The following is a 20,161-nucleotide window of genomic DNA, read 5'->3' on the forward strand; positions in this document are numbered from 1 at the left end:
TGCTCTTAGCACAAAAATGTGAGGATAAATAAATTATAAAAAATGTATGTACATATATGTTATTACTAGAAGAAAAGCCATCAGAAAAGATAATGAGCTGAATGCAGTGGCAAACTCCTGTAATCCCAGTTACTCCTGAGACAGAAAAGGCAAATTTGAAAGCAGCAGAGGCAACATAGTTTAAAAAAAAAGTAATGATATTTATCTCTACATAGTGGAATACTGTGTTGTTATTATCAACTTTATTTTGTTTATGATGACTTTTTTAGGAAATTAAGTTATTAATTCAAAGTTCTTAAAACTATCTCATCAATTATGATTTCTATGAAATAAAGGAATTAACTTAATTTCTTACAAGAAAAAAATAAAGTGCCTGACACAGTTTCTTATACATAGTACATGTTAAAAATATTTATCTGAACCTCAGAAAAGCCATTTACTCTAGTTCTGACAGGTGCATTACTACTCAATGGAGGGAGTTCACATTGATAGAGTGTATTATGACCCAGGTATTCTGCCAAATACAATCATACGTTATATATATGTGCACAATTAATTAATGAGCACAAAAATCCTGAGTGTATTTACAGTTGAGGACACACACTTGGGAGAATTAAATACCTCCTGAAGGCACACAGCATATAAATGAAGAGAAGTGACATTTGAACCAAAATATATCTCCCTCTGAAGTCCTGCTCTTTATCAATTCTTTCACCATCTCTGAGTTCCCTTTCTTCCTCTAACTTCTATGATGTTTTAATAGCTGTGCATTCTTTTACTATTTTTCATTTCTGAAGCATTTGTTGAATCATCATTGAAGGTCCCATTTCCAATGTAGTTAATGGTTTTATAGCATCAAGTACTGTATGAAAGATGACATTAAAATTCCCAAGTTTTATTAATATTTTTAACAGCTTTACTGTGATAAAATTGACATACGATAATCTACACATATCTAAATGTGCACAGTCTGATACATACAGACACATGTATACACCATGAAACCACCACCATTATAATGATGAACGTATCTATTACCCCCCAGAGGTTTCCTCATTTCCTTTGTAATCTGCCTTTCCCATCTCTCATTAGTCAACCAGTAATCCACTAGTGTTTATTTCTCAACATTTGTTTGGTTTCATTGGTGGATCTATTTGTCTAGTTTGATGCCAGTACTCCATTGTCTTAAGTCCTATAAAATTATAAAATGTTTTTTTGGGATTGGTTAACTTCTCTTAGCATTATCTTCTCCAACTGCATCCATTTACCTGCAAATGCCATAATTTTATTCTCTTTTAGTGCTGAGTAATATTCCATTGTGTATATATACCACATTTTTTAATCCATTCATCCACTGAAGGGCATCTAGGTTGGCTCCACAGTTTAGCTATTGTGAATTGTGCTGCTATAAACATTGATGTGGCTGTGTCCCTGTAGTATGCTGTTTTTAAGTCCTTTGGGTATAGTCTGAGGAGAGGGATAGCTGGGTCAAATGGTGGTTCCATTCCCAGATTTCCAAAGGAATCTCCATAGTGCTTTCCATATTGACTGCCCCAATTTGCAGTCCCACCAGCAATGTATGGGTGTGCCTTTTTCCCCACATCCTCACCAACACTTATTATTGTTTGTCTTCATAATATCTGCCATTCTGACTGGAGTCAGATGGTATCTTAGAGTAGTTTTGATTTGCATTTCTCTAATTGCTAGAGATGATGAATATTTTTTCATATATTTGTTGATTGATTGAATATTCTGTTCTGAGAAGTGTCTATTCATGTCCTTGGCCCATTTATTGATTGGGTTGTGGGTTTTTGTTTGTTTGTTTGTTTGTTTTGTTTTGTGGGTTTTTTGGTGTTTAGCTTTTTGAGTTCTTTATATACCTTAGAAATTAGTGTGTGATCTGATATATGAGGGGTAAAAACTTGCTCCCAAGATGTAACAATGGGTGCCCATCTAATGATGGTCCCGTAAGAATTATGTCATCTAAAATATAGAAAGAAAAAAAATTGTCATGTAGTAACATAGGCCTCTTAATTTGGTAAGCATTCTCTGCGATGTTCACACCATGATAAAATCCCCTAACAATCTAACAATGCATTCTCAGAAGTAGTCCCCATCTCTAAGCAATGCATGACTGTGATTGGAATCAACCTATACTATCTGTGAAGATAGGATTTGAAGAGGGAGACTGTTTAGGAGTCTTAAGGTGTTCCAAGTAACAGGTCGGATTTTGATGAGTAGAAATAAACACCATCGCCCCCAAAATTATAAAATGTTGAAGTCAGGGAGGAAAAGTCCTCCAACTTTTTTTTTGTACCAAGGATTGAACCCAGAGGCACTTAACCACTGAGCCACATCCCAGCCCTTTTTATTTTTTATTTTGAGACAGGGTTTCACTAAGTTGCTGAGACCGACTTCGAATTCACAATCTTTCTGTCTCGGCCTCCTGAATGCTGCATTTATAGGCGTGTGCCGTCACACCTGGCTCCCCCACCTTCTTAAAGATGTTCTCAAAGTTGTTCTGGGTTTTCTAAATCATTTTTACATATTTTTTTGTCAGTACTGGAGATTGAACACAGGGGCACACTACCAGCTCTTTTTATTTTATATATTAAGACGTAGTCTTACTAAGTTGCCTGAGCTAACCTTGGACTTGATCCTCCTGCCTCAGCTGCTGGAATCACTGAAATTACAGGTGTGGTGTGCCACCATGCCCAGCTCCAGATATTTTTTGTTACTGGTCTCTTTTTTTCCCCCCTTTTGTGTGTGTGTGCGCACGCGTGTGTGTGTGTGTGTGTGTGTGTGTGTGTGTGTGTGTGTGTTGTTTTACTATGTATTGAACCCAGGACCTTGTGCATGCTAGGCAAATGCTCTACCTAGCCTTTTTTGTTTTTTTAAACAGGGACCACTAAGTTTTGCAGGTTGGCCTCAAATTTGTGATCCTTTTTCCTCAGCTTCCCAAGCAGTTGGGATTACAGTCTACTTGCATCATCACACACAGCTGTTAGTGATTCCTAATTTGTTTCTGTTGTAGTCCGACATACTTGACATACTTGAATCCTACTAAATTGTTTTGTGACCTAGTATATGGTATATCTTGGTAATTGTTTCTCATGTACTTGCTGCTGTTAGATATTATGTTCTATAAATGTCAGTTAAGTCAAGTTGGTTCTTCTGTATCCTTACTGGTTTTCTGAGAACTCCACCTGATGCCCTGAGCCTTCTGAGGTTTTCTATTCTATTAGGAGAGAACAGGAATTATTGTCAAATCTGTGCAACATCTGTGGATCATTTTCTCTAATCCATTTGGGTGGTTCTATTCTTAACCACACATACTTTCTTCATATAACATGTACTGATCAGTACTCAGCTGAATACTTGTCCTCTGCAGATTTCCCATGATATCTGTCTATCTCTGTCTCTCTCTCCCACCCTCCTCTTCATCACTCTGCAGTCTCAACTCCAGCCACTTTGGCCTTCCTGAATTCCTAGTTCTACTTCATCAGTTCTGAGAGACCATCATCCTCTCTGCCTGGATTCCCTCTCCTTATGTCTCTGCCTAGGAACTTTTTCTGGCAGTAGGTCATTACTTAATGTCCAGTGTCTTAAAAACTATATGTACACACACACACACACACACACACACACACACACACACACATATTTATAAATACATATTTATTAAACATTTTTAGTTGTAAATGGACACAATACCTTTATTTATTTATTTATTTATTTATTTATTTATTTATTTATTTATTTATTTATTTATTTATATGTGGTCCTAAGGATTGAATCCAGTGCCTCACACATGCTAAGGAAGCGCTTTACCACTGAGCTATAACCCCAGCCCTCTTCCATATATTTTGAACAGTTTTTAGTTAGTTTAGACCCTGATAGTCCATCTTGCTTGGAAGCAGGAATCCATTTTCCTGATACTTTTTCACATATTTCATAACTTTTTGTGTCATATTTGGAATAATGTTCACTGTGATCACTTCTCTGTCCACATGGAGTTCAGAGGTTCTGTTGTTGATTTTCTATAAGCAGCTGCCTTCCCCTGTATTGAGTATTAACAGATTCTTTATCTAGATTCTCCCTACCTCATAGAAACAATAAAAGCTAATGGTTTATTAAGTGCCTCCTGTGCAGCAAGCATGCATTAATGGTTTTAAATGTATTACCTCATTTAATCCTTATGGTACCCTGTGAAGCAGTCATTAACTTCATTAGAGAGATGACATAATTGAGTTGGAGAAGTTAAGTAGTTTGCCCAAGGTCACACAGGAGGTGACATGGTCAGCTCTCACACTCAAGTCCAACAGACTCAGAGCCCACTGCTTCCTAGAGAGTACCACAAAGCCCATGGTGCCTATCTGAGGTTATTTTGCTGAGTACAAGAAGACCACTACTAAAACCAACTCAAAAAGATTCTTCTTATCTGTCCTGGCAATAACAGTAAGCATTTTACAACATCTAAGGAAGGAAAAATACTAGTACAGCTAGAAAAAAAATCATTTTGATTGAAGTTCTGTCAAGTGACCGGAAGAAAAAGAATTGAGTGCAGTTCTTTAGATAATAGAAGAAGAATGTAATTTTAGAAATGCTGAGTCAAGAGGGTAGAGGAGGGGGCTGGTGTGTAGCTCAGAAGTAGCATGTAGGAGACCCTGACTTCCATCTCCTCCACCACGGGGCGGGGGTGGGAAGGTGAGGGGTTGGAGCCAGGGCTGTGGCTCAGTGGTAGAATACTTATCTAGCATGTGAGGCACTGGGTTTGATCCCTGGCACCACATACAATAAACAAATGAAATAAAGGTATTGTGTCCATCTACAACCATAAAAGTATTTAGAAAAAAAGTTTTCTAAATATTTTTGTGAGGGTAGAAGAGGGGAAAAGAAAGAAATTATTCTGAGATGATATGATTTCGGAAGGTGCTGGAGCAGTGCAGAAGCATGTGTTGCTGTCACTGCAGCCTTTCATTCCCTTCCATAAGAACCAAAAAATGAACTCAAAAATAGAGCAGGGAAAGGAATGTTTAGTGTCAACCATTGTTGCCAAGTTAAAATGTCTTCAATTGATTCCAAGTGCCATAGCACAGTACAATATTAACATTTTATATATTTTTTTAGAAATTTGTTCTACCTTCATTTTTATAAATGTATGAGCATTTTAAAATTTTTTTGTAATACCCACATTTTTTAAATGTTTATAACCTTTCTTAGAGTGTGAAGGGAATGTCTTATAGTAGTTGAAATATTTTTTTTTAAGTTAGTGTTATGGAAATTTCTAGAACATCATCCTTATTTTTTGTATAACACCATTCCCTGTTGGAAAAAACAATAGAATCTGAAGTCTGAGATTTGAGAAGTCAAGATCTAAACTTATTTTGCCACTGGCCTGAGGGATTACAAATGAATAACTGTAAGATCAGGCACAAGATTACCTCACTGACCTGTGGAGAATTTTCAGTAATAATTATAAATGAAACTATGTCAGGACGTTTGAAGTGGTGGCAGTAAATGTGGCAGGAAAAATGTAGTTTATTCTTCTAGAATTCCCTGCGGGTCTCTAGAATTTCTTAGATATTCTTAAAATTTAGGAATTCTTAGAATTTTTTAAGAGGAGTCAGTTTAAAAGTATTAGTGATCCTCCTCCCCTCCCCCTCCCCCTCCCCCTCCCTCTCTCCCCCTCCTCCGTTTTTCAGTTGTAGGTGGACACAATACCTTTATTTTATTTATTTATTTTATGTGGTGCTGAGGATTGAACCCAGTGCCCTGTACGTGCCACTGAGCCACAACCCCAGTCCATCCCTCAGTTTTCTTTGTCCTGCACTCCCTTGACAGACAACTATGCTTGTGTAAATATTATTTATATTTAATATAGCACAAATGGTGCTATAGATAAATACATATACATTTTGAACATCCAATACTACTTTAATTAATATGCCTTTTAGCTATGGTGGGTAATATACCTTGAGACTCAGATTAGAAAATTATACATTTTCCTGTGTAACACTGCACAGGGGACTTTTCCTTTTGTGTCAATATACCTGTTTATCATCTAGTTATACCTGTTTATTATTTAGCATATAGTTCTATGACATTAAGTAAACTTCACAGTGTTGTGGCACTGTCCTCAGTATCCATTTCATCTTGCAGAAATGACTTCCCATTACTCACCGCAGTCCCTGACAATCACCTTTCTACTTTTTGTCTCTATGATTTTGACTCCTCTAGATATCTCATATAAGTGGAATTATGGGGTTTATTTTTTTGTGACTGGCTTATTTCACTTAGCATACTGTCCTCAAAGTTCATCCTTTTGGTAACATTGTCGGAATTTCCTTTCTTTTTAAGACTGAGTAATATTCCATTGTATGTATGTACCAATTTTGTTTGTCTTTTCATCTGTTACTGGACACTTGGGTTGCTTCCACCTTTTGGCTGTTGTAAACACTACTACTGTGAACATGGGTTTACAATTTTCTATTCTAGTCCATGCTTTTAATTCTTTGGGGTTTCTACCCAGAAATGGAATTGTTGGATTATATGTAACTCTATGTTTAATTTATTAAGTAAACACCATACTACTGTTTTTCCACACCAGCTGTACTATATACAGTAACATTAACAGTGTACAATGGTCCAATTTTCCACATCCTCATCAACATTTATGAAAATAGCTTTTTGAAAATAGCCATCCTAATGAGTATAAAATGGTATATCATGGTTTTGATTCACACTTTCCCAATGATTAAACATGTTGGGATCTTTTCATGTGCTTCTTGTCCATTTATATATCTTCTTTAGAAAAATATCCATTCAGGTTCTTTGCCTTTTGTTGTTGTGTTGTTCCTGCAGGGTTGGGAGGATCCTGGGGATTTAACTTAGGGGCACTTGACCACTGAGCCACATCCCCAGCCTTGTATTTTATTTAGAGACAGGGTCTCACTGAGTTGCTTACCACCTTGCTATTGATGAGGCTGGCTTTGAACCCACAATCCTTCTGCCTCAGCCTCCCAAACCACTGGGATTTCAGGTGTGCACCCTGAACCTGGCTGCCTATTTTTTAATTGGGTTGTTTTTTATTGTTGAGTTTTAAGCATTCTTTATATATTCTGGATATTAATCCCACATCAGATATATGATTTGCAAATACTTTCTCTCATTCTGTGGGATCCTGTCATTTTATTGTCCATTGATGCAAAACAATTTTTAATTTCGATGGTCCAATTTATTTTATTTTAGCTTTTTAAAAAATTTTTTTGGTACCAGTGATTGAACCCAGGGGTGCTTATCCACTGAGCCATATCCCCATCCTTTTTTATTTTTTTTATTTTGAGACAGAGTCTCGCTAGAACCTCAGTAAGTTGCTGAGGCTGGCTTTGAATTCAGGATCCTCCTTCCTCAGCCTCCCAAACCACTGGGATTACAGGCATGCACCACCATGCAAAGCTATTTTATTCTTTTGTTGCCTATTGTCAGTCAGTATTTAAGAATAAAAAGTGAAAGATACTAATAAATATTTCTTCTCTATTTGAAACATATTTTACTATTGATTGTAAAAATGATCTCTATCCTCTATTAACATGCATGCATGAACAGACAGTCCTATCTATGTATAATCGAATAAGTAAATTAACATTTTGGAACAGTTCAATTTTAGGTGCTTTTCCTGTTTCCAGACATTTTCTTGAAGCAAGCAAACTAGCTAATGGTTTTTAATTTTTTCTAGCTAAATGCAGATAATGAAAGAGAAGAAGGAGAAGACTTTGAAGACAATATGGATGTTTTTGATGACAGCAGTTCCACTCCTTCTGGTACCTTAAGAAATTATCCACTCACCTGCAAAGTTGTTTATTCCTACAAGGTTTGTATTAAGATATTGCTGATATTAAATTGTGACAAACCTAAAGATACATGTGACTGTGTCTACCCAGCTTCTCACAGGACACCTAGCATAATGTTAGTATTCAGTTAATATCTAAAGGAACGAAACATAATGATGAAGAGTTTAAGCTCTGATATTAGATTTCTTGAGTTAAATCCTGTCTCACTGCTTATGAACTACATGAGCTTACTCTAGTCAGCCTCTTAATTTCTATGAGCCTCAGTTTCCTTATCTACATGATGGGGATAATATTGTAAAATAAATGTGAAGATTAAATGAGAGATTACCTTTATAGCAAAGCACTTGGCATAGTACCTAGTTCAGTAAATACAGTATATTCAGTAAATACAGCTCTTACCCTTACTCTCTATTGCCTGCTTGGCATAAACCCTCCATTAGAATGAACCTCAAAATTCATATCAAAATAAAATTGTTTCCCAAAGCAGTTTTTAATACTTTGCCTTTACTCATCCTAATATAATTCCCTCTTGTCCATATTGAGCAGGAAATCTGGATTAACAGATGCCAGAATTTCCAAACTTGGTTTGGTATAATAGTTCTTACTCTCTCTCATCCTTTCCTGCTTATCCAATTACTTTATATTCAACACAAAGTAAATGGTGTTTCAATTTTCCAGTTCCTTTCTTTCCCTCACTCCCACATTCAGTCTGTCAGCCAGTCCTGTTGTGCCCACCTCCACGACATATCCTGAATCTATTCACTTTTCACCATATTTACTGCTCTCATCTTTATCTAGGCCATTTCTTTGATTGTTATAAGATGGGGATGAGCCCTCATAATTAGGCTTCTTTGACACTAGCTTCCCAACGATCCATTTTCCAGCTACAATTATTTTTTACACATAAAGGAGTTAATTCCATCCCCTTTTCTAAAAAAAACCCTTTTTAAGCTTTAAATGTTAATTCCATTTCTTTTCCTAAAAAACCGTTCCCAGCCCGAACTCTTCACTGGAATCCGTAATGTCTAGCCTGATCGGACTCCAGGCATTCTCCCCAGCTTTATGTCAGGCCATTCCTCCACTTCACACACTCAGTACACTGGCCACTCTGGCTGCCTTTCTGGCTTCAAAAGTACCAGGTTCCTTCCTGAGTACACATCTTTGCACTTGTTGTTCCCTCTGATTAGAACTGTGTCTCCCCATATATCTGTTGACTGCCCTTATCTTCATTGTAGTTCAACTCAAATAGCCTCCAAAGGTCACCTCAGCCACCTAAACACATAGCTAGCTCTTTACTACTCTATCCCATAACACTGTTTTGTTCACCATACTGTCATCTCTCACTCAACTACGGGAATATGATCTGAGAAATGCAGCATTTGGTGACATTATCGTCATTCAAACATTGTAGAGTGAGCTTATACGAATCTAGATGGTATAGCCTAATAGACACCTAGCCTGTGTGGTAGAGATATATTATTTCTGTTCATCAGACCATGACGAACAAAACAACATGAGATTAAATCAAGCACAAGATAAACTCATGCAATCCAAAGATGCAATAAACGTGACATGTACAAGGCTACTGTTGGCCAGCATAAATTGTTTTACAGTAAACTTGTTTTTTTAATAAGTAGAGATTACACACCAAAATAATGATTAAAAGTATATTAAATATAAACTAATACCTAGTTGTTTATTATCATTATCAAATACTATATACTATACATAATTATGTGTGCTGTACATATATATGATTGGCAGCACGGTGGATTTGTTTACACTAATGATGCCACAGAAATATGAATAATATGTTAAACTGTGACATCATGATGGCTACAATGCTGTCTTTTAATTTTTCATCTCCATTATAATTTTATGGGACCACCATATATGTGTGATCCAGTGTTGACCAAAATGTCTTTATGTGGTACATGACTGTATAGCTCTTAGTGCCAGCCAGATTAAGTCTTACTTGTCTTCATATTTCTTTGCCTGGTTCCCCATTAAAGGCTTATGAAAGTATAAACTTTGTGTCTGTACCTTTTCTGTGTCATGAGCTTCTGGGACAATGCCTGGCACACAGTGGGTCTTGGATTAATAATTGTGAAATTAATAAGTGAATGATGTAAGGAAGGCATGAGCAAATGAATCCTTTTCTGGCCCCTATACTGATAGAGAAAGCAAGAGGAAAAGGTTAATGCTAAGGAATAACAACAGAGGGACTGTTCTGAGAGACTCTTTAACTGTCATACACTGGGCACTCTCACTCCACTCCCCAGTCCTGTGTTGCCAAAAGCTGGCATTATATACTTTTCAGTATCAGCTATTCCTGGGTTTTTGAGTTTAACATCATTTCATTATATTTAAATTCATAATACTTGCTGTTTTCTTTAAAAGTTAGGGTTTTTTCCTAGTGTACATTGTTTTGATAATGTTTTGAAATTTTGAAATCATCTTCTAAGAAATTTGGGGATATTTTACAGGACATTTTTAAACTAGGGTTCAGAATGTTTTCTGATATCACCTCTCCTTGTTATATTTACATGAAAGTTTCAAAACTAATTAAGATCCTTAGATGGAGAGAGTTCTAAGTGTCTAAATTGTTTTAAACAGCTCACATTCAGGCTGGGGTTGTGGCTCAGTGGCAGAACGCTCACCTAGCACGTGCAAGACCTGGGTTTAATCCTTAGCACCACATAAAAATAAATAAATAAAATAAAGATATTGTGTCCAACTACAATTAAAAAATAAATATTAAAAAAAAACAGCTCACATTCACCCATTGATCTATCACAGTACCTCCATTGATCTATCCCAGATACGTCTCTGTGAAACCAGACTATCAGAATCTATTTAGGGCTGAGTGCAGTGGTGCATGCCTGTAATCCCAGCAGTCCAGGAGACTGAGGCAGAAGGATCATGAGTTCAAAGCCATCCTCAGTAATTAGCAAGGCCCTAAGCAACTCAGTGAGACCCTTTCTCTAAACAAAATATAAAAAGGGGCTGGGGATGTGGCATAGTATTGAAGCGCCCCTGGGTTCAATCCTCAATACAAAAAAAAAAAAAAACAGAATCTATTTAGTCAGTTAATCATGAGCTAAAACAGAGTGCACAATATGTGATAACTTTTGTGATATAAGAATTAATATGACACTATCCCTGCCATCCAGGAATAGACAGACGATGCAGTAGTTAAATAAATTTTACAGACAAGATGGCATTTAAATTAAATCATAATCTAGACTTTTCTAGGTAGAGAGAGAAGATAGGGAAAGGAAGGATCCTTCTAAGCAAAGGGAAAAGCAGATATGGAAACTGGGATGAGAGGATAGGGTGTTGAGAACAGTTTACTTTTGGATGTGTAGGAGCACTGAGAGGTGGGGAGTAACAGAAGATCTAAAGGCATTTGCTGTCAGATAATAAAGGGCCTTGAATACTAGGCTCAGGAGTTCGGTTTTTATTCTGGACTTTAAGGAGATAACTTTGGTCTTTGTGTAGAAACTCAGGAGGATAAATTAGAATAGAGAGATCAGCTGGGCACAGTGGCCCAGGCCCATAGTCCCAACTACTTGGAATGCTGAAGCAGGAGGAAGATGGCTTGAAACCGGGGTATTCAAGGCCATCCTCATAGCAAAACTCCATTGCAATGAATGAATGAATGGAAAAAAGAGAAAGAGACTGACTTTGAGCCTAATCATGATTTCTGTGGCCTACACCAATAAAAAAGGACTAGATGAACCTGGTGAGAACACAGAAAAGCTATATTTAATATTCAGATTCAAAAGCTTTAAAAGTATTCATAACTTTTAACCTTATTAATATCCACCCTAAGGAAATGAGCCACAATATAGAAAATGTTTTAGATACAAAATATTCTTTCAGGGTTTGGGATATAGTTCAGTGGTAGAGTGCCTACCTAGCAATGTGTGAGGCCCTAGGTTTGATCCCCAGTACTGCAACAACACAAAAGTGTTCTTTCATTATCTTCTACTTTATAATAGCTCACAGTTTGCTATGGAGTTTTGTAACAGACTGAAACATATTAGGACTTAAGGAGACATTGTGAGACCTTGCATATATTTAATAGCCATTGACTGACCACTTGCTGCCTATAGTTGGAATAAGTGAGAAATACAGTCCCCGCCTTAAGTCATTCTAATAGGGAACTCATAAGGACTAGCAGTGAGCTAGAGCACCATGGTAGTCAGTGTGTGATGGACTCATGGAGTCTTAATGAAAGGAAGAAGCAACTGGCTCATTGCCAGTGGTCTGAGAAAGAGAGCTGGGCCACAAGTCATGAGAAGCTACTGCTTCTTTGTTCATTTCAATCTCTTCAATAACCCTACAAAGAAGATATTATCAGAAAACACCATTTATTCAACAAACAATTACTTGAGCATCTCTTTATACAAATACTTTGCTCTTTCTAGGCCCTGTGATGTAGCACTGATCAAAACAGACAAAAATCTGCCTTTATGGCACTTATGTTCTGGTAGAAAAAAAAGAAAGAAAGAAAACTGAGACTCAGATGGTCTCTTGCCCATAGAAACAAGACTGAAACTAGACTTTTATACCTATAATAATCTAATCCATTCATCAGAAAGGAAAGCTGGAACAGAGCAGGACAGACAAAAGGAGCAGCCGGGAATAAGCATAGAAGCAAGAGAGACATGGTGCACCTAGACCACAGGGAAGAGTGTGCTGGTCCAGGGTACCCCGAGGCTCACAGGGCCCAGACTCTAGGTCTTTATTGCCATGTAGAGGAAAACCTTGTACAAAAGTTGTCATTGGTGTGTGGTGTCAGCACAGTCATGCTAGTGTCTGCTTCTGCTAGAAGACTCCTGCTGCACTGGGCCTCAATGGCTGTTGCACAAGGACAGCAACATATCCTGCTTTGCTATCACACAGGGTAGAGACTGGTATGGTTGTATTGAGACTTTTTAAGTCTTGGCATGTAATTTAGGAAAACGGCTTTACTACAGAAGTACCTTTTACTGGTATATTCAGGACACAATGTGGTTTCAGAATAGCAAAGAAATTCCATTGGAAAAGCTATCAAGAGTAAATGTGGACCAACACTAATTATCTCATTCAACAATTTATCCAATGCTTAAATCCTGAAATTGCCCATATTTACCTCCTGTTGACTAATGATCTTGGCAGTGTCACATGGCCCTCTCGTATGCTGTCTTTTTTGTAGGATTATGTTTTTGTATATGCTGAATTAATTATATAAAAAATATCCTCCAAGCTATTTGGCTTTTTTTATTTCAAGAACAGTAATAACTTTCCTATCACTCTTCAGACTAAATGTTATAAAACATCTTCTTTTTTAATAGAGAATCTTTATCATATAGACTTAACTCATTTAATTCCAAATTTTAAGATGCATTAAGCCTGATTTTTCTTTTTTACAAAGAGTGCTGCACGTCCACATCCCAATAAATAATAAAGAACTAAATTATTTTCCTCAAAAAAGAATAATTGAGGCCAAAATTGACTCTACTGCTGTGTATAACTATGAAGAACAAATTTTTAAAAAGAGTAAATGAGACAATTTCTATCAGGTCCCCTCTCATCCTGCAGGAGTTCTGCCTCTTTTCTTTTCAATTAAATAAATTCTCTTTTACACTTAAAAAAAAGTAAATAAGTGGGTTTCATATATTAACATAAGAGGTAATTTACTTAAAATCTGGTCCTGGAGTGGCTGGGGATATAGCTCAGTGGTCGGGTATTTGCCTAGCATGTGTGAGGTTTGGGGTTCAAACCCTAATACTGAGGAGAGAAAATCTAGTCTTATAGTATTCTCTGGTTTAACACCCATTTTCAAGACTGTTTTTGTCTTAAGGAGCTATGGTAGCTTCAGAATCTGGGTTTTGATGAAATGTTTAAAGCTTGCAAAATGTGGAGTGAATCATAGAAACTGAATAACTTTCTTGCCCAATTTTTGCTTGTGTAACTTGGAGATATTTTACACTTTGAAATTGTGAGATTTGAAAAACTATATGGTCTCAGTTGACAATTTTAACTGATCTTGGGACTTGGGGGAAGCTTTTAAGGCTTTTACCAGAGAGCCAGAAGATACTCACAAGCCCACCTGTTAATATGACATACAAGGCTCTTTAGGAAGCAAAGCCAAACAGACTCTCCAACCCCTCTGTGGAGCCTCTGAGAGTCTCCTCTCAGGTTTTGTTGTCCTAAGGGAAAATCTGGTGACTGGTGCTATCAGGGACAATAAAGCCATCACAGATTGTGTAGAACCTCTAAGGATCAACCCAGTCTCCATACTAATATTGGAGCATAATCCAAATTTTGCCTGATCTCAATCATGGCCTTTCCCACAATTTTCCTCTTTGGGCCACTATTTTATAGCAATTCCAGGTCAACCCTCGGCATTGCTTAACCTCCATCCAATCCATGTACATAGCCCTTTGCATTTTCCATGCACCTCCATGGTAGCCTTTGGTAGCACTTCCGTTTCAGTGCCTTCTCCTCTGCCTGTGCTTCCCAAGTCGTCATGGTTCTGTGCTTATTCATCCTACATTAACTCCCCAATCCTCAAGAGAATGGCAGGACTGTCATTTTGAAGAAATGGAGGCTGAGTAACTTACCACTAGGTACCTGAGCTGAAGCTGGAACCCACATCCTTCACTTCCAGCCCAGTGCTGATCACTGATCTGATTGCCTCCTGAGGATCCAGTTTTAGTTGCAGTTTTATTTTGTTTCATTTTTTTAGAGTAAAACTTCACCTCATTATGATAGTTTTACAGCATTGAAATTTTTATGTTTCTCAAAATCATTTCAATATTTTGATCCCCAGTTTTTGTTCTGACCAGCTCACATCTGCTCTTTATCTAACCTTTTTAATTTTGTCCATGACCATCCTCCATTGCAGGCTTCTCAAGCAGATGAGTTGACCATTGAGGAACATGAGGTGTTAGAAGTGATTGAAGATGGAGATATGGAAGACTGGGTAAAGGTATATTCCTTTGCTCATATCGCCCCTCTTGTGACATTTTTAGGAGTTTGTTTTGGTTCTTATTATGTCCGGTCCAAACCTTTGTGTGTGCAAACCTGTTTTGTAACCATGTCTTTTACCCAGGCTCGAAATAAAGTTGGCCAAGTGGGTTATGTGCCAGAAAAGTACCTACAGTTTCCCACCTCGAACAGCCTACTGAGCATGCTGCAGTCCTTGGCCGCTTTGGACAGTCGGTCACACACATCCAGCAATTCCATAGAAGCAGAACTCGTTTCAGGCAGCCTCAACGGAGATGCCAGTGGTAAAGACTGAAACAAGGCACACTTTATTTGGTCACATTTGACCTAAACTGTATTACCCTAGGAGTAAGCCTTCAGTAGGTTAAAAAGCACTTTCTTCCTGTTTTTTGTTTCCCTTTTTTGATCACAGTGAGTAAAAAAATTACAACTTTGAGTGGTGCTCTCTGAGTTGTCATGTGAGCATAGGGGTGGTTGCAAAAGCAGCCTTTGTTCTTAACCAGATTTGTCTCTCTCGTGCTTTCTAGTCTGTTTTGTGAAAGCACTTTATGATTATGAGGGCCAAACAGATGATGAGCTATCTTTTCCTGAGGGAGCAATCATTCGTATCTTGAACAAAGAGAACCAAGATGACGATGGCTTCTGGGAAGGGGAATTCAATGGGCGGATTGGAGTGTTCCCATCGGTGCTAGTAGAAGAACTTTCAGCCTCAGAAAATGGTGATACTCCATGGATGAAAGAGATTCAGGTACCAGAGTGGGGAGAGCTGAATTTTATAATGTTTAAAGGGATGGAGGTGTGGCTCAGTGGTGGAATGTTTACCTGGTACGTTCAAGGTTTGATCCCCAGCACTGCTGAAAAGAAGAAAAGAACAGCTGCTTTAAAACATGATTAAAGAAAAAAACTCCCTAGGGTCTCTTGAACCAGGCAAAAGTGGGTTGCAGTCTCTCTGCCTCACCCTCCCTGTTCCAGTCCTCAATTGCCAGATGTCTATATAGCTGAATTTCAGAAACCAGAGACTTGACGGTCAGACCCTTGTGGGATATGACCCTATTATGCCTTCATTCTTCTGCATTCTGTGAATCTATTAACCAAAATACTAAATCGTATATAGCATATCAAAGGTTTGTTTGGTGGAGAGAGAAAAAACAAATCGGAGAGAGAATGTGTTATGTCCATGGTTAGTTTATGTGGTACAACTCTGAGGTAGCTCTTCATTCTATCACACTCAGAGCCCTACCACATAACCCAGGGCCTGCCAGAGCCCCTGTCCCACAATAAAGGGGCTGTAAGGTTTTGCTCATCAGTAGGAAACTTGCATTTACAGGAAGTCCTAATTTATTCAGTTCAGTTTTTCTCTGGGGATCTGTTACAGCAGCCTGGCAGGTAGAAGAATAAAGAAAGTGTTTGCCAATCTTGTTTGCGTGATAATAACTTAGCCTCACATACAAGAAGCTCAGCCAGTTATTGTATCTTCATATGTAAAAACAGTACAATTTGTCCCCTTTTTTGTTCTTCCTTAGCTTTGTTGAATTGACTAATTTATCATATTTTCAATTAAAAAAGAAAAGTTTAGAGAATGGTTTGACTTGGTAACTGTTTGAAGATAAACTAAAATCAGTAATATAATGAGATCTATGATAGGAAACTGTTAAATGCATCATGAAACAGTTTGGGGTAGTTATTTTAGGTCCATTTGCTGACGAGCAAAAGGCTGACAAGCTTTAACAGTCATAATTTAGTCCCAGAGAATAGGAATGTGTGTTCAGCAGCAGAGAAGAAGCCAGCTCTCTTTCCTGAGGCCAAGAGCACCTGGTAACCTTGCCTCCTTCCATGCAGATCTCTCCTTCCCCCAAGCCGCAAACATCCCTGCCTCCGCTACCGCTGTATGACCAGCCTCCCAGCAGTCCTTACCCCAGCCTGGATAAGAGGAGTGCCCAGCTCTTCCCCCGTCTCCTTCAACAAATGGTAAGGGTCCTCTGGGCAGGGTCTGAGTGCATTTTATTGCACAACACCACATAAATTGAGCTTTTTAATTCTCTCCCTTAGAAAATAGCCTCCATGCTGAGTCACCAGGATTCTCACAGGCATCAAGGCATACTCCTGAGACCTCATATGGCAAACTCCTGCCTGTAAGTCTCCTAGCTGGCAGGGTTATAGAATGCATAGTTCTTCCAAATCCAAATCAGCCCCTGTGTGTTGCCAAACAAGGATGAAATGAATTTGGGAAGGTAAAAAGATTGATTGAGGGGCTGGGGTTGTGGCTCAGAGGTAGAACGCTCGCCTAGCATGCATGAGTCACTGGGTTCAATCCTCAGCACCACATAAAAATAAAATATTGTGTCCACCTATAACTAAAAAATAAATTTAAAAAAAGAGCGATTAAAAAGGCTAAGTGGGTTATGTGCCAGAAAAGTATCTACAGTTTCCCACCTCAAACAGCCTCGACAGCTCTAAAGTCAATTCATCTTGGATCATTTAGTTTATACTGGAACACTTCTCACTGACATGGTAAGATCACAAGATAACCACTGTGCAGGTGTATTTCAATTGTATTTCAAGCTCTAGGAACATTGAAGTAGTATAATTGTAACATAAAAACAATTGTTTTAGCAAGTGTTTATTAAGAATCTATTTTCCAGGCCGTATTTGCCTCTTTGAGGAGCATTGAAATACACTAAATGACCTCAAAGAACTCCTGTTCTCAGGGATATATTCTGACAAATAGTTACCTATGCTCACCCTTCACTTTACTGCCATCTTAGTTCCACTACCACTCCTCTTCAAGGTCTTGGCTTTCATACTGGTAATCCAGTGGACCCTTTGCAATTCTGTTTTCCTTGACCTTCTTGAACCACTAGGTTGATTCATTAAGCAGATATGCTTTGAGTTCCTTATTAATGACTTGGATCTTAATATTTTTTTTTATACTGGGGAATAAATCCAGGGGTACTATACCACTGAGTTATAGCCCCAGCCCTTTTTATTTATTTATTTTTTCAGACAGAGTCTTACTAAATTGCTCAGGCTGGCCTCAACTTGTGATACTCATGCCTCAACCTCCTGGGTAGTTGGGATTACAGGCTGGGCCACCACACCTGGCAGGGACTTGGGTCTTGATTCTAAATGTGATTGAAAGCCATTGTGAGGTATTAAGCAGGGCAGTGTTGTGATTAGTTTTGTATTTTAAACACATATTTATGGCTACCAAGTGGAGACCAATAAAAGGTGGCAGAACTGATACAGGAGCCATTAGGAGGATGTAGCAGTTGTCCAAGCAAGAGGCATTAGTAACATGGGCTGGTGGGTAAGAGTAGAAATGGAGAAATCGGGGCTAATTTTCTTGTCCACCACACTTTGCTGGCTGGCTCTATACCTCCAGCTCTTCCTTTTCATTGACCTTAGCAGGTTTCTCCTCCTCTCTCCATCTCTGCTGATACTTTTCATGATCCTGTCCCTAGACTGCTTCTCTTGAAGTCATTCAACATATTCTCCCCAAGTTACCTATTCCCATGACTGTGAGAACCAAATCCCAGAATCATGTCTCTCAGTGAGTTTCAGACTTGTGGTAATCTCAACTTATATGTCTGAGACCAACCCCCAAAACTCAGCAAAAATTAGTGAATTACCTTCCCTCCAAGACATGTTCTTTCTTCCATTTTGCCTGTCTTGGTGAATGGATCCTCTATCCTACCAGTGCTCTGGAGGCATTCCTCAGACCTTCCTGGCCTACCTGCAGTCATCACCAGGTCTTGCCAGGTTTACCTTGGATACAGGTCTCAAAACTCTTCACTGTTCTGCTTCCACCATTCCTGGTATCTAGTTCAGCTCAAATCAGCCTTCATTCTGAAAAGTCTGGAAAGTCTCCTATGTTGTCAGCTCACTTGTCCTGTTGCCCACTTCCAATCTCTTCTCCAAACTGTTATCTGAGACATCTTTTCATGGATCTGATATGCCTTACAATCCATCAAAGACTCCCCTGCCTACAGAATAAAGCCCAGATTTCTTTTTTTTAAATATAGGGTTTTTTTTTAATATTTATATTTTAGGTGTAGATGGACACAACACAATGCCTTCATTTTTATGTGGTGCTGAAAATCAAACCCGGGTCCCACCCATGCTAGGCAAGCGCTCTACGCTGAGCTACAATCCCAGCCCAAGCCCAGATTTCTTATAACATGTCTCAACAAGGCCCTTCATTTCTTGCCCCAGCCTGCCTCTCCAGCCTTCTCTCTTAGAACTGACTCCCAAGACATGCTGAAATGTCTTATTTCCCTAAGTATTGCGCTCTTGCCTTCCAGGCTTTAGCTTTGGAGAAGGATTTTAGGGCTTTAGTAACTATTGTGCCCAGGGCTTTTAGCCCAGGCAGCAGTCTCATTTGTAGACTTGACATTTCATCCAGAACAGTACCTGCTTTTCGGGGTGGGAAATTTACACTGAAAGTATGTGCCCATGTCATTGGATAGAGGACTGGTTGGACTTTGCAGATGCTCCAGCCTGAGTCTGGAAGCTGACTTACAAACCAAGATTTTGTTCTTTACTCAGGTCCGAGTGGCTCCCCCTCCACCCACACAGAACCACCGAAGGCCAGCAGAGAAGATGGAGGATGTGGAGATCACACTGGTGTGACTATGGGCTTGCCCTTTGTTACCGCTACAATCAAGGCCAGGCTTGGAGTTTGGCCCATCCTGTTGTTTAGGCACCTTTGCATGATGGTGACTCTTTAACAGAGCAAAACCAAGGCAGATTCTCTGTGACTGGGTGGCCTGGTGAACTCCTCCCATGTTTTGAATATTTTGTGCCTTTTTTTGTTGTTGTCATTTTCTATGTCATCTCTCCTACCATAGCACAAATCCTAGTGGGCCCTAGAAGCAGAGGGGAGTAGCCCTCATGCCTAACAGTGGTCCGTTTTTATAGGAGATTCCAGACCAGGCCTCATTCCAGGGAATAGTCACAGAATTCTGATCATGTGTGCTCGTACAGTATATTACTGTGGCCACAAGGATGTGGCAAAAATCTCATCATTCTTCAAGTGGCTTTTGCTCATCTGATTAAGTATTAATCAGATTCTGTTGGCTCCAAAAGGAAACAGAAGGAGGGATTCAGGAGAGGCTGGCTCCTCCCCGAAGTTCGTCCCCAGATGAAAAGTGAAACCATACCGGGAAAAAGTGGACTGCCCATTGCATTAGCGCCAGTTGCATTAACGCACATCTTTTCCACAACTAACAGATTTAAAATAATAACAGTGTCCTTTGTATTAATATTTATGCCATTCATTTAGTATTAGTGGGGCTAACCTGGAGGGGGCT

At 38.7% G+C, this 20,161-nt stretch overlaps 1 pseudogene; it reads left to right on the top strand.

The window, feature by feature from the left end:
* LOC143387856 (F-BAR and double SH3 domains protein 2-like) overlaps nt 1-19,547 on the top strand; it is a 142,660-nt pseudogene extending 123,113 nt beyond the window's left edge.
* Nucleotides 19,548-20,161: the final 614 nt, after the last annotated feature.

This window comes from Callospermophilus lateralis, unplaced genomic scaffold (genome assembly GCF_048772815.1).
Source record: "Callospermophilus lateralis isolate mCalLat2 unplaced genomic scaffold, mCalLat2.hap1 Scaffold_1583, whole genome shotgun sequence".
In the NCBI taxonomy this organism is placed as follows: domain Eukaryota; kingdom Metazoa; phylum Chordata; class Mammalia; order Rodentia; family Sciuridae; genus Callospermophilus; species Callospermophilus lateralis.